This window comes from Thalia democratica, chromosome 2, assembly GCF_965202585.1.
Source record: "Thalia democratica chromosome 2, ktThaDemo2.hap1.1, whole genome shotgun sequence".
Taxonomy (NCBI): Eukaryota; Metazoa; Chordata; class Thaliacea; order Salpida; family Salpidae; genus Thalia; species Thalia democratica.
This window is the reverse complement of record NC_139166.1, coordinates 45,797,088-45,812,759: the sequence shown is the minus strand read 5'-3', so window position 1 is coordinate 45,812,759 and position 15,672 is coordinate 45,797,088.

Genomic DNA, 15,672 nt, shown 5'->3' with positions numbered 1-15,672 from the left:
AAAAAAAACTTCTAGAAAAAAAAATCATTACAATTGTTGTAAAAATGGCTTGTTTAAAACTTAAACAAAGAAGAAATTAATAAAATAACTAACTTTGTTGTGTTTCAACAAGTAAGGTTTCACCTTCTATATAAATTTAATTTCTATATCTTGTGTTGTTTTGAATTTTTTATTCCGTAAATTATTTTTTTTATTCCGTTAACTATTTGTAAAATTTAATTATTTTGAGTTTGGTAGGCAAGACTTAAAAAGATAAAAAAAACTAAAGCTTCATAAAGTTAAAATGTCTAAAACTTATATAGTGGATAAAAAAACATTTATACTTATTTAATCTAAAAGTATTTAAACAAAAAACGTTGTAGCTCGAAAATACAATAACTAACTATAATTTTCTATTTTTTAAACGTCATCGTTTTTTTTTTGCTTGAATAAGCTTTAAGATAATTTCGTAATACATACTTCTTTTTTCAGAGTATTAAACGTTTCAGTTTTAATTTTGTTGTCCTTTCAGTACTAAAACTTTCAACCTTTCCAATCATATAAAAGCTTCGTGAGTACAAAATGTTGCTCAAATTATTTTTCAAGCTGGAAGTAAGTCCAATACTTCGTATGAACCAAAACTTTAAATAGTTTTAAATAAATACAAAATCTTCACAAGTTTGTAATTCAGTTTATTTAACAATCCTTTTCTGTAATTCTCTTTTTATACATAGCAAGAGCAACAAACTTTTGCTTTTCCCTTACTTTATCTTTTATTATTATTTTTTCAAGGTGTATAATCTATTTTCGTCAGTAAGTTTAGAATTACCAATGAACTCAACAAAGTCTTGTCAAAACTTTTGTATAATATTTCTTGGTTTATTTTCTTTTTAACAAATATTCTGTAAGCTTCTTTTTATTCATTATATTAACTTTATCTTAACACTTTAGTATGAAGGAGCTTATAATATACTTGAAATACAATTATCTCTATTTAACATTACAACTTTGTAAAAAAATGAAAAATAATAACTTTTACCTAAAAACATATTGTAAATTAAATGATATGGAGAATAGTTTTGTTAACGTTAACTAACCAATATTTGTAGTGAGTATCATATAAAAATGATCAAAGTTTTACAGATCCAGATATTAAATGTTATTTAAATCTATTTTGAAAAGTGCTGATCATTTACAAATTTATACAATTTAAATATTTTTAATAGTTAAATTATAAAAACTACGATATCTCGTTAAAACTTTATATTAATAATGTTACACACTAGTTATTTGTTTAAGATATTTTTAAGACATAAGTTATCTGAAAACTTTATACTTAAACTTGAGCTTATGCAGTTTTTATGTAATAATGTCTGTATGTCTTTTATGTCTGTATTTCCGAAAAATTAAACACAAAAAATGTAATAGAATTAAATAAACTAGTTTTGTTAAATTTTTTAATACTAACTCATCGTTAATTTTAGTTTATTTAACTTAAACTCATTACAACCTTTGTGATAAACAATCTTTACTATAATTTTCAGCACAACTAGAATTTTTCAAACACTTTTGTCGCACACAAATTTCCTACTGTTTTTTATTTTACTTTCAAACTTTTATTTAAACTATCTATATTGTGTATAAGGCTATATAAACTCAAAAAACTCCAAATAGAATTGTTTAGATTGGTAAAAAGTACAAAGCTAAACTAGAATTTGCTTTGAAAAGCTAAAAATCTCTTTGCTTTTTCAAAAAAGTGTTCATTTAATGTAAACAAAATATATCAAAAGAAGCATTTAAACTAATATATATTAAGCAAAATACTTACTTTGGTTTTTTTTTTCCATATCTTTATCTTGAACTTGGTAAAAATTCACTACTTGACCTTTTAGTTTAAGTTTTTTTTGGTTCAAATACCATTTTAAAAATTATGTTTTAAATAAAACAACATACTATAACAAAAAGTAACAGACTCTAACTGCCTCAGGTTTACGTCATAAGTACTTAATTTTAGAAACTTTTTTAAATAAATTTAATTATTAATTATTTAAGTAACTTTTGTGCAAGTTTTCTTAAATTTACACAAGATTAATTTTAGTAACAAAACTTATTATTTATTATAAAAACGCATTAACAAATTCTGAGATCGGAAGACCAAATTTCAAAAATAAAGATTTTCGCGGGCGGTAGTTTCAGTTAGTAGATCTATTACTAATCTACAAACAATTTATTTCATCAAAAAAAACATAGTTTAAATAATTAGATTCCAACTTGGGGTGCACTGAATACTTTTTTACTGTTTAGTGTGCATAGATTTCGATTACTTTGAAGGATACTGCTTTAGATTATATAAAATATGAATATTTAAAACTCTCAAAAAATATAATGCATATAACTCAACGTTGGCTAGAACTGCGCTGTACTTGACATAGGGAGTTAAGTTTAGTATCAAATCAGTATTGATAATCCTTTTCAAGAACATTTTTCAAATGTAGCCTTTTATTATATCAATTGAGTTTTTCAAACTAAGTCTAAAAATATATATAAATACTGTAACAAGAGTTATTGAACTTAAAGTAGTCGCTTCCTAAAATGTTTTTCCTTTATGCTGTTTTTGGATTTAAAAAGTACGTTTTTTTTATGCTGAAAATGAAGCAAGTTTAAACTAATTTTTTTTTAACTTTCATGTTGTTACTTGTAACAACTTGTAAATGTTTAGTAGGGGTCGAATCAGAGGTCAACAAATTGCAAAGAAGATTTTAAAATTTACCCTAGATTTCTGGGATTTGAAACAAAGAGTAAAAGAAAAAGGTCTTACTTACATTTCACGAGAAATTTTAAATATGCACTAGACTTTCTTGAGTTTGAAACGAAGAGTAAAAGTTAAAACTGCAACTACTACGGCCCGCGAAATTTTTTGTTTTTAAAATTTCGCCCGCGACTTACAAATGCCTGCCGACTCCTGTGTTATATATAATAAGCTGATTAAACAGAAATTCTCCTGAAATTGGAACTTTTAAAAGTAAGTTCTATAGGGTATTTCTGAAGAATATGTAGGCCAGAAATATCTAAAAATATATTTTTTGCGGATTACTCCTGAACAGTATCATAACTTTATAAAAATCTAATAAACCTATGGTTTATAAAAAGTATATAAATTCCTCAATTGTTAGCAAAAAAACTACAATCTATGACAATTCACCGACATAAGCAAGTACAAAAGTTACTTTTTTTTTAATTCTTTAAAAAATTAATAAAACTATTTATTATACAAAACTTTTAACTTTTCTTTTAAGTAAAATACGTTTAAAAGAAATGTTTTAATAGCTAACTTTCTATTTTTAAAGTCTCTAAAATATGATCCATGAAAATTGCCTCGCACCAACTGGCAAAACTTATGTTGTAAATAGAATTTTCAAAATTGGTTTGAAGCTCTAAATGCGCTAAAATCTTGGCTAATTTTCATGAAGTTTCCATATTTCTATTCGCTGGCTCACTGTGCAATTCCATCAGTACTTATTTTCTACAAAGTAAGTTTTTAGAATACTTTGAAATTAATTATAAGCTTAGTATAAAAATAAGTCTGCAGTAGGAAAAGTAAAAGTATTTAGATAAACTTCTGTTCTTTTATCCAAACTATTTGAATTGTTTTTTACGTTATCATTAATTTTAGTACAAAAGAAGTAAGTGGAAGAAATAACAAGAAATATTCAAGCAATCAAATCCATTGAATGTTCTGCTTAAAATTGAGAAAACTTAAAAAAAGTTGTTTTATGAGGCAATAAGAGCTGCGCTGGCAACTGAGCCTGAAAAAGACAGGAAAGAATGTAAAATGTTATAAGTTTTACCAGCAGAAAAAAAATAAAAGAAATATTTCTCTTTTAGTTTTTTCTTAATTAAATTTTTATTTTTGTTTTTAAACATAGGAAATAGACTCCATTTTACTTCGACTCCAAGCAACTTATCCTTATTCATATATTTCTTATGCATCTTCTGTTAATGCCCTGCGCATTACAGTTCCTGTGCATTTGAATTTAGAATCTTTTGTTTCAAAAGTTTCACTGATTAAGGTGAGAGTGTCTTTGCTCATCGATGTAGAGGTATCAGAATGAATAAAAGAAGATGAAGAGATATTAGAAAGTAGGAAGGATATAAAGGGATTTCGAAAGGAAAAGAGTAGCATGAAGGAGTTTCAGAATGTAGATCATCTGCAAATAAAAACAACATTAAAGTTAAAGTATTACGAATAAGTTTTTCAAATAAAATTTCAACTAATTTTGATTTTCTAATGTCTTTATACTAAAAAATTTAAGCTGCATAAGTTTTTAAACAATGTTAGTTATTCAATTAAAGTAAAAAAAAATAGACTTTGGTTTTCAAAAATAAATATAATTTTGAATAATTTTTTTATTTTCACACCTTTTTTAGTTGACTTAGTGCTTTTTGTTTTATCTTTTTCATTTTCATGAGATTTAAAATGTGTTTGTTTTGTTAATTTTATAGTAATGTTTATTGAACGACAAAACAATACACGCTCAAAAAGTTTGGTATAATGACCTGGTGTACAAAAAATCTTTCGGTTATCGAGTCGCACACCATTTATGTACCTTTTAAGGTCTTGTCCAAGACCAATCTGATGTTGTTTCTTTTTTATCTATGTTTTGTTTTATTAACATCAGTATTTTCTATAGTAACTTTTTCTTGGTTAGATTGCTTAGAAGTTTTTAAAAAAATAAGTTTTAGTAAGTTTGTTAATATTGTTTTTGTTCACAACTTCCTCACCTTTGTTTATATCACGAACATCAGCGCTTTTCAATTTATCCAATTTTTTGTTTTCTGTTGTGACTGGTAAGTTTTCGTCTGAATTTTTCAATTGATCACTTATATTTTCCGAGTAACAATTTTCATTTTTTCTTCATCAAAGATTTCTAAAGTTTTTCTTTAGTTATTTATAGTTATTAAAACTTAGGAAAGCTGAAAAAAAAAAATTAAAGAAAAAAGTTATATTTAATACAAGTACTTAATATAAACAAAACACTTTATTTATCTAACAATCGATCTAATCATTACGTTAAAAAAATATATAGTACATTGTTTAAAATTTTTAATTACTAGTTTATATTCTAAAAAATATGAAAAAAAACTTTTAATCCTTGAAAAAATTTAACATTATAAATATTTCGAAATAGGTTTTTTTATTTAGCGTATTCCATTACTATGATCACGTTTTTTATTTATTATTATATAACAAAACCTCTTAAGAACTAACAAAAATACTGAAATAATGATTAGATAACTAATTTTTTATGGATATACTTTACATAAAAGCTTTATGAAAATACGCATAACCATTTACGCATATATTTCAGTAAGATATGCAAATATTTCTAAGCTTTTAACTAAAGAGCTATCTAAGTTTTTTTATGCCTAACAATGTTTAATAATAATAGTTGAAGATTAAGCGAATTTCAAATAGTAATTAAAACAAGTAAACTACAATAAATCAATAATTTTGCAAAAACGATATTTTTTAGCAAAATAATTTGACAGTTAATTTTAGATCAATCAAACTTCTTTTAATCAATAATAAAAATTACTAATCTTAAAATAAACTTAGTGAACAAACACAAAATTATTATATTGTAAAAACTACCGAATTTATACACCATGTAATTGAAGTAATCAACACAGTTGCATAGTTTACTATTTTGTATAGTTAGGTTTGTTAAAAAACTGTAAAAAGTAAAAATTTTGATTCAAAAGTCATTTTATTGCTTCCTCAAGTTTTTTACTGGGGTAGTTTATTTCATCTTTCAAACTTTTTTGTCATTTTTTAAAATTAATCAGATTAGTAAATTCCATCTGATGTTGAAACCAACATTCTGCTAAAAGAAATTACGTTAACGTTGTTTCAAGAAGATCAGCACACATACTATAGCTCGAACACACACGCACCATGTTGAGAGTTGTTTGAATAAGCTTAAACTTTTTTGTAAAAAATTAAGTGAATTAAGAAAGTTGAGCCTCATTCATTTATGTTGTAAGAAGTGTAAGAATAATACTCAATTTTGTACTTGTTCAAATTTAAACTTTCGTTTAATTTATAAACTTAGTAGCAGGGGGCGTGTTTAGACTGGTTACATGGCAATTCAAACTCCGACAATTCAAATTTTTAAAAAGAAACTTAAGAGACCATATTTCAAAATGTAATATATATTTGAAATAAGTAAAAATTGGGTATACAAGTCTTACCAATATCTACAAGCAATTACTAATATTTACAAAACTTTAAACATGTTTTGAGATATTCAAAAATTGCTAAAAACATCAATGGTTTAAAGTTTTTTTTGACCATATCTCAAAAAATTTTTAAAAGTTTGCAAAAAAAAGAAGCTTTTAGATATTAGTAAGAACTAAATACGCATTTCTAAAATCTTTAAATATATATACCTTTTGAGTTGTGGCCCTTTAATTTTTTTAAATAATTTTAATTGTCTGAACTTGAAAAGTCGTAGACCCGTTTAAACTGGTTTTCTAGAGCCTGTGCGACGAAAAAAAAAGAAAAGAAGTCTAAGAATTTCACTTAAATCTTTGTTAGACTAAAAACTTTAAGCATGTATGATAATATATTTGGTTGTGCTTATTCACAAATTATTTTAAGTGATGAATGTTGATTTCACAAGGTTTAAACTTGAGTTTAACATTCTGCTAATGCACTACTAAAGATTGGCTATTTTTAGTATAAAATTAAGAATTAAATGTGATGTCAAAGTAAATTTATAATTTCAGAAAGCCTAGTTTCATTAGAAACCTTTTTTAATATTCATAAAGTTTTCAATTGAAAATATCTAGCATAAGTAAAACATTTATAATTTTATTGAAAACAAACGAAAAAAATCATAAAACCATTGGTCTACGGTCCTGATGTACAAAAAAAGACCACGGCCATCGAGTCGTACACCACATGCTTAAATTAACTATAATGAGCTAACAAGTTATTTTAACAGTCAAAACTTATAATTTAAACAAATAAAAACTAACAATAATATTTACAAATAATTTAGTAATAAATTTACATAGAGTTAGTATTTTGTTTTAATAAATTGGATAATTGAGTAATTTTTGTGAACATATTTAAATTAAAACGCTCCGGCTTGCCAAGAACTAAATCTTATTACATCTGGCCTGCCGGCTACAAACATTGCCCACCACTAATTAAAAATGTTCTAACATAAATTTTATGCTAGGTCTCTAAAATTTTATCGTATTGCTAATTTAATATTAAAAGCTATTTGTATAAAGTATGGGCGTGTTTAGATTTTACATTTAGTATTAGGACTAGTAAACTTCAAACATGTATTCATGTTAGCTTACAAGTTGATTACTTTATTATTGCTTTAAAAGGTTGTAAATAATTTTTTTTTTGCTAAGTCTCTAAAACTTTTTCGTACCGCTGATTTTTAGAATTATAATATATTTATAGACTTTAAGGCTTTTTCATAAAGTATTTCTTCTTTTAAGAACAGTCAAATTTCAACATATTTTCAACAAGCATTCAACTGGTTATTTTATTCATAGGTTAAACCAGGGTTTCCCAAAGTGGGCGGTAAGGGGGGGGGGGGGGGGCAATAATTAGTAAAGGGGCAAAAGGGAGGCGATTTTAAAATTTTGAAACTGCTTACACTAGATACTCTTGAGTTGCAGATGAAGAGCAAAAAAAAAGGTCTTAAGTGTTTTAAATGGTAGTCTTGTTGGAGGGGGCAATAGCCTTTTTTATTTCTTTAAAGGGGCGATTTGAATAAAAAGTTTGGGAAGCCCTGGTGTAAACGGTTATAATAATAAAAGTTTATTGAAAAAGGGAAAAAAAGAATTGGTTCAAGGACCTTGGTACACAAAAAGACCTCTCGGTCATCGAGTTGAATACCAAACTTTAATCATAATTAAAATGAGCTAAAGCATGAAAAAAAAAATAACAGGAAAAATTAAACTCTTAAACCAAAAACTCTATGAAAAATGAGACTATCAAACTTTACAACATTAAATATTTTCTAAACAAAAGCATCCAAAAAAATACAATAGTATCTAACATTAAACACACATAAAATATATATTAAACTCAATGTTAGAAGGTAAAGTTGTTTTAATCCGAAATGTTTTAAAACTTAAATTGTAAGATTATTAATATTTGTGCTAGGTCTCTGAAACATTTTCGTGCAGCTATTTTCTAATATTAATACGTATTTGTAAAGTATAAGGAGTTTTATAAACTCTGTTTGTTTTAAGAGAAGTCAATCAGTAGTTTTTACTGAGTTATCATTTTATTATAGTTTTACTTAATACGATTTTTATTTTAGAATTTAAGGTATTACTTTAAAAAAATATTTTTTATATTAAGTTCGGCTTGCGATTGACTTTCTTTTTCTGGCCCGCTGACTAAAAATAATTATCACCTCTGAATTTTTTAATGACGGTTAATACTTTTGAAAAACTTATACTTAGAACAAATTAAGTATAAATTTCAGTAACTAACTAAACAATATATCTTTAAGTTAAAGCGTGAGATCAAATACAATGGTTTCTAATTTTTATAAAAGCTGGGTATGGTTCATTACTAAAAAATATAGCATAATATATTTTTAAGCACAAACTTATATTTTCTATACAATCCTGCTCTAGACTCGAAAACTTACATTCTAACGGGTATGGTTTGAAAATTGCTTGGCTTTGATTGGCTTTATTTGCAATGATTCTTTTTTTTAATAAACTAACGTTTGAAAATTAATTTTGAAATTGCAAATGTATTGTTTATAATTGTAAAATTAGTTTTTTAGTCCATTTATAACAAAATGGTTTTTAAAAGTAGTTTAGTTCTGTTTTTGTACTTACAGTATTTAAATTTTTAAAAATGTTTTAGTGTTAGTAAAACTTATTTGATGCTTTTTAAGTTTTTAAGTTTTAATCTAGTGAAATTATAAAAGGGATATTATGTATATTTCTAATAAAAAATAGCTAAAATTTTTAGAAAACACGGTTTTGTCAAGTTTTTAATCTTTTAAACACAGTATAGCAGGATAAAACAATTGTCGTTTTGAACAGTGAGTTTTGAAATGTGTGAAAAAAATAACAGATAGCTTGAATCTACTATTTTACAAGAATTTTGTTAAATATTTGCATATTTGACTAGTAGATTTTGAGGCTAAATACACATCATACAGACATTACTAATTCTTTAGTTATTTAAACTGGTCTGCTGAGTGTAAGAAAAAAAAGTCAGATGTGCATGTTGATTTGGAATTTTGACCTTTGAAAAAACGACTATTTGGTCCTAGGACCAAATATTTTGAAAGAAAGAAAAATGTGAACTCTCACAACTAAGGTCAATGGATTGGTGTGGAGAAAGACCTTTCGGTCATCGAGCTGCACACCATTTACTTGTAACTAATTCTTTGAGCTAACTTTAAAACAATAATGAAAAAATAAAAACAAAAACTTAAAAAGTAACTGTATATACAATTTTTTTTTTAAGTTTAAAAATGGTAAGCACCCTTTTTTAACCCATTACTGCCAATATTGACCATGGAAACCATAGTCTACCATGGGCTCCACACCGTCTCCTCCCCTAGATTTCTATTTTTATGATCATGTACATTCACATTTTTCTTGTTGCCCTTTCTACATGAGCAACCACAAAAAATGCAACAGATATCTCAAAATTGAATAAATGGGGAGAGTTAGTAATGTCAGTATACATAAAATATTTAGTAATGTCATAAAACTTATAGAGCACCATGTATTTTAAAATAGTGTCTTTAAATTTCTAGTATATGTGTTTGTAAGTAAATAAAAATAGAGCAAAAAAAAAAAAGATTGTTTAACTGTTTTATAGATTTGTAAACAATTCAGTTTTAAACAATAAAATCTAGCACTAATAATTGATAGAATTTGTTTAAACTACTTAAAATAAAATCACTCCTAACAATAAACAGCTAAATTTAAAAAACAAAATAATAAAACTTAACAAATACTCTGAAAAAAATAAAGTAATAATAAAAGTATTTAATTGAGTTAAATAAACTGTTTGTTAACCTAAAACTAATTTTTAACAAATAAAATTAAATAACCAGAATGTCTAAAAAATATCAAGTTTTTACTTCTAAATTTAAAACCTCTATCTTCTGAAACAAATTGACAATTAATATATAGTAAACAAAAAGCTACAAAATAGAATTAAAAAAGAAAAATAAAACTTCTACTTGTTTAATCACACTGTCAATGAGGACAAAGCAATACTATTAAATTTTATGTACAAGAAACAAATTAAAAAAGTATAAATAAAAAATAAAAATAATAAAACCAACCTATACCAATACAGCTCTACCTTCACCCAGTTTATAAGACCAACAGCAATCAGCCCAAAAAGAAGGTTTAAGACAAAACCAATACAAAGATATAAATTTAACTATTGGTAAAGATTATGCTTGCTATTTTTCTGATTGTCTTTTAAGTAAGTTTTCTCTCATTCCATATTGAAATGCTCCAAGATATCTTTGATCTATTAAGTTTCTAGGTAATTCTTCCCATAGTTTAGAACCAAGGTAAGATAATGTTTTAAGACCAAAGAGACTATTTACTCTGGGAAAAAATAGTTTGTTTCGGCAAATCTTGTTTGATGATTATGCATTTTATTAACATTTGTAAAGTAAGGCTTAAAGTTAACTGGCAAAGTATCTTTTTTAAATTTGTGCATAAAAACTCCTACCTCATACTTAAACATATTTTTAACATCTAATATTTTCTTTTCTATTTTTATACTTTTAACACTTTCATTCCAACCTTTGGAATGAATGCATCTTAATGCTCTATTAATGAGTTTATCGATCTCAGTAGTTTTAGTTTTACTTGCCCTACCCCAACACAACAAACCATATCTTACATGACTCATCAGAAGAGAATTAAAGATGTAGTATAAAGAATTTTGATTCAAAAAGTACCTTGTTCTGTATAAAATACCTATTGTCTTCAATAGCTTTGTTTTTACTGCTTCAATATGGTCAGACCAATTGAGGTTACTATCAATTGTAAAACCAAGATACTTATATTTTTCTACCTTTAATATGGATGTATTACCTATTTTTATTTGTAAACTTGTGTTTTTCCAAACTTTTGTTTTACCAGAGTGAAAGAGCATGTACCTTGTTTTATCAGTATTTAGTTAAAGCTTATTATCCTTACCATTTTGATACATTATCTAGTTCTGAATTAAGGTATGCAGTGTCTGTTCTGTAATTGTCTTTTTTAAATGTGGTATATAATAATGTATCGTCTGCAAAATTTAGTACATTTAGACTAGTGTTGTTTTGAAGATCATTTATATATACCAAAAACAATAATGGTCCCAATACAGAACCCTGTGGCACTCCTACTTCTACACCCTCCCAATCTGATTCATGCCCTCCAAAATTAACAAATTGCTTTCTTTCAGTTAAATATGATTTTATTAAATTATGCATTTTTCCATTTATTAATATATTCTAATTTGTCTAACAAAATCTTTCTATCCACACAGTCAAAGGCCTTGCTCAAATCTAATAAAACAGCACAAACTGCATTTCCCTTATTAAAGGAGGACAATGTACTTTCCACAAACTCTGAAAGAGCTAAGGTAGTAGAGTGTCCCTCCCTAAAGCCAAACTGAGAAGAATTTAAGATATTGAACTTTGTAAAAAACTTGTATAAGCGACTATATATGGCTTTTTCTATAATTTTGTTAATATTTGATAAAAGTGAAATCGGTCGATAGTTTCCTGGGAGTGTCTTTGAACCTGATTTAAATATAAGTATAAATTTAGCTAATTTTAAACAATTTGGGTAATTACCTTCATGAAATGCTTGATTGGTTAGTTCACTAATAACTGGAGCTATATGATAATTTATTTTCTTTAAGATTTTAATAGAAATATTATCTACACCACTAGCTTTATCTGAACTTAAACTTTTTATAATACTTATTATTTCATTTTCATGTACATCAAACCAGACAAAACTGTTATAGTGGTTTTTTGGGCTATTGATAGAAGACTTTGGATGAATTTCCTGTTTTAAATAAGTCTGTTTTCCAATATTGGCAAAATGAAGGTTCAAGTTATTTACAATTTCATCTGGATTAACAAAAGATTTTTCATTTATTTCAAGTTTATGAGGAAAAATATGTTTTTTTTTCTGTCTGTTTGTAATATTACTAATTATTTTCTAAGTCTCTGCTGAATCTTTATTACAGCTATGAAGTCTTATTTCAAAATATTTTTTTTTTGAAATTGTTTTAATTTTTGTTAACTTGTTTCTGTAAACTTTATATTCTTTTACTTGGTGCATGTTACTAAAGTTATTTCTGCATAATATTTTGTAAAGGTTGTTTTTATGCCGAATAGATTTAAGAATACCTTTTGTAATCCAGGGTTTTGACTTGAGTTTTAATTGAAATTTTGAAAGTTTTTTCATAGGAATATTTTTATCACTTATCTCTTTGATTTTATCTGTAAAGCATTTAAACTTTGAATGTATTGAGTCTTTAGAGTTGATTATTTTATATATTTGAAATTTATTAAGAATTTTAGAAGTATCAATCATTAGTTTTTGAGTATTAATTTTAGAAAAATCTTGGCAAAATTTAATTTTAGAATTTATATTAGTCTTACTTTGGTTATAATATTTTAGTTTTACATAGAGTGGGAAATGATCAGAAATATCTGATAAAAGTACATTTGAGTCTAGAATTTTTTGGGGGTTGGAGTAGTAAAAATTATCAATCAATGTCCCTCCCAGTTTACTAACTCTGGTTGGAACATTAATCACATTAGTAAGACCAAAGCTACAAATTTCATCATAATAGTTTTTAATTGATTGTTCCTTATCTTTTTTGAGTAAGTTAATGTTAATGTCCCCAAATATGCAAATATCTTTATTTTGTAATGTAATATTTGATAAAAAGTCTGAAAATTGTTTTGCAAATTCTGTAATTGAGGTCCCTGGATGGCGATAAATTAATCCTACTAATATTTTTTTACTATTTACTCCCACTGATAATTCTACCCAAATTGATTCGTAATTAGCACTATGGAAAATGAGATCACTTCTTAATGTATATGTCATAGAGTTGTTAATATATATTCCAACTCCTCCTGCTTTTGAAAAAGAATTTGTATAATGGAATGAGTATTTGTTTAACATTATCAAATCAAGAATATTGTTGTTATTTAATTTGGTCTCACAGATCCCTATTATGTCAGGTAACATTCTGTAGGAAGTCATTAATTCTTCTAATAGGGATATGTTTTTTGATAAGCTTCTTATATTTACATGTAAAAAGCTAAGTTCCTGATTAATAGCTTTGTTTTTTAGGGTGTCTGCAGAGGTGTACTGTGAACCAGCAGTAATAGGATCAGTATCAATGTTTGAAATATCATTCTCATTAGTGAGAAAATAGTTTGAAAGAAGTAATTCGGTGTTACTAATATTACAAAATGGAAAAACACTAATATAACAAGTTTTACATAAAAAAGTTTCATCCTCATTGACAACGTGACATTCAAATTGATTAAGAGTTAGACTTGAACATTTAAAATGAGTCCATACATTACACAAGTCACACTTTATACTATTTTGAGAATTTTAACATGCAATACCACATACTCTACAAGGGTATTTTACATTTTTTATATGGGATGAGTAAAGTTTTTTAAATTCTTTATTACTAATTAAACTAAAAGGTATTTCCTGCATTAAACAACTAAAACAAAAAAGTGTCTTTTTTTATTTTTCAAAAAGTTTATTGTTGCAAGGGGTGGAGTTTGAGACTGATGTTTTTTTACCATTAAAACTAGTAATACATGTCTAATTTGGTTTTAATATCTATGCAAGCAGTTTATAGTAATGTGATAATTTGCCAAAAAACCTTGAACCCTGGAATGTGACAAATTAGGCTAAAAAACCTGGAGTTTAAGAATTAAATAAAAAAAAATCTGGAATTTTAAACAATTTTTCATGTTAAGTACAGTAACCTCTCGCATCTTTACGCACTCTCAACACATTTTAGAATTCAAAAAGTTCAAAAAATAAAAATTTTAATTTTTTTTCATATTACACAAATTAGGTTATATTTAATTTTAGATGTGTTTAAAAAATCCTAACTCATCTCTCTATACTTTTAGACTTTGTAAACGTATGTTCCTTGACTAATTGATAAACATTTATTTATACCTCAGTATATCAGATATTTTGTTAAAAATAAGAGATTAAATTAAAATTTTGAAAGAAAATGACTGTGTTAAATAATGAATGTATAATGAAATCATGAGAGTTTAAAACACAAATAAATTTTACAGCACTATTGCTCTGTAAATGAACAAGCAGCTAAAAAAGAAATATAATCTAACTTCCTAGCAAAAAGTAGCAGTAATACTTAATAAATATAGAGCTTACACTTAATACAAATCTCAATTGTTCTTTTAGAATATATCACTTATTTTCATTTGACGTTTTTTTAGTTTAAGTTCTTCTTTTGTAACACTTGCTTTGCACAGCAAGCATTGAAATTTTTCACACGTTGCTTTCCTTCAATTCTTCGTAATGCTTAACAGCACCAGTTACAGCTTTGGAAGAACACAACTGCGCGTTAAAGCTGATGGTCTTCATTAACATTGATTTAAAACCCTCGAATTCAAATTTTTTTTTTTGCTCTGAAAAATAGTCTTCATCATTTTCAAGATGATTTTTTTAAGTGTCAGGCATGTTTGTGGAATCAACTCCACTGTTTGCTGATTCAACTTCCTCTAAAATACTTTCTGAGTATTCTTCAGTTGTTTCTTTGTCAATTGTAACAAAATTGTTTATATCTTTTTCCTCTAAATTAATGTTAACTAAAAAAAAACCTTTTATCAGCCCATCGTTTTATCTTTTGTTTTCATGTTTATAAGTAAAGTAAAGAAATTGTTAAAAGTGGAAAAGTCCACAGTCTGCTTTTAACTAGAAGCAATATCAAAAAACAGCCATTATAGTAAGTATATTTGATACCTCTTGTATCTTTACGATCTTTCGTATCTTTACGCACTTTTTCTGTGGACACAATGTGCGTAAATAAGCGAGAGGTTACTGTAGTAAAATTTTGATTTAACTTGATTTTGATTTATTATTATTTTGATTAAGTTTGGGTATGCAACTTGATGACCAAGAGGTCTTTTTGCTATCCAGGTCATTGAACCAAAAAATTTTTGAGCAACATTTTTTTTTTTTTGCTTTTGTTCAATAAACTGTATAACACAAAAATCTTTTGTATAGATAAAAATTGTTTTTTATATCATTCAAACTTTTTTTTATTATAAGCACATTTAAATTAGTTTTACAGTATCTTTTTAATGTTATATACTATTTAAGGGTATAGGGGAATTAATCACCTTTTTCAAAATTAAGTCTTATTTTATTGAGTTTTAACTAAGCTACAAGTTGATATTTACAGATTTTTAAACTCAAATAAATTTTTGAGATATAGCTGATCAAAGTCGGAGACTACAATAGATTCCTTATGGGAGGCACAAACTAAAACAGCAAATAACTAGAAATCACTAAAAATTTATCTCCTCTGAGGCTTTTTGATATAAATTGTTTTTTTTAGGTTTTTTTGTTAAAAAAGTTTCTTTT